This window comes from Mastomys coucha, unplaced genomic scaffold (assembly GCF_008632895.1).
Source record: "Mastomys coucha isolate ucsf_1 unplaced genomic scaffold, UCSF_Mcou_1 pScaffold22, whole genome shotgun sequence".
Classification (NCBI taxonomy): Eukaryota; Metazoa; Chordata; class Mammalia; order Rodentia; family Muridae; genus Mastomys; species Mastomys coucha.
In genome coordinates, this window is record NW_022196905.1 from 109,399,644 (window position 1) to 109,400,176 (window position 533).

The following is a 533-nucleotide window of genomic DNA, read 5'->3' on the forward strand; positions in this document are numbered from 1 at the left end:
TAATCTATCATGTTTATATATATTACTATATATTATATAATATTATAATATATTATATATTTATATACATAATACAATTATATAATATATAATTGATATATAACATACAATAACATAATGTAGTATTTATTATATATATTAGCTCACTCAGTAATATTCATCTATTTGCTTATCATAGAGCCATCATATGCATACGTTTATAGGCTAATTGTGTCCCCTGAAAATTCATATGTTGATGTTCAAAGGACCATTTTTGGAGGCAGACCCTTTAAAGAGCCAATGAGGCTAAAATGACATCATTGAGGAAGACTGTAATCTAGTATGACTAATGTCTCCATTAGGACACAAATATACATGGGAAAATCACCTGAGAACAGAACCATGGGCAGCTAAAGGATGCATCTCAGAAGAAACCAATCCTCATACCAAGACCTCGGACTTCTTCCAGTGCCATGAAAAATTGAATTTCTGTTGTCTAAGCCACACAGCCTGTGGTATTTTGCTATGGACACCCTGGCAAATGAGCACACCGA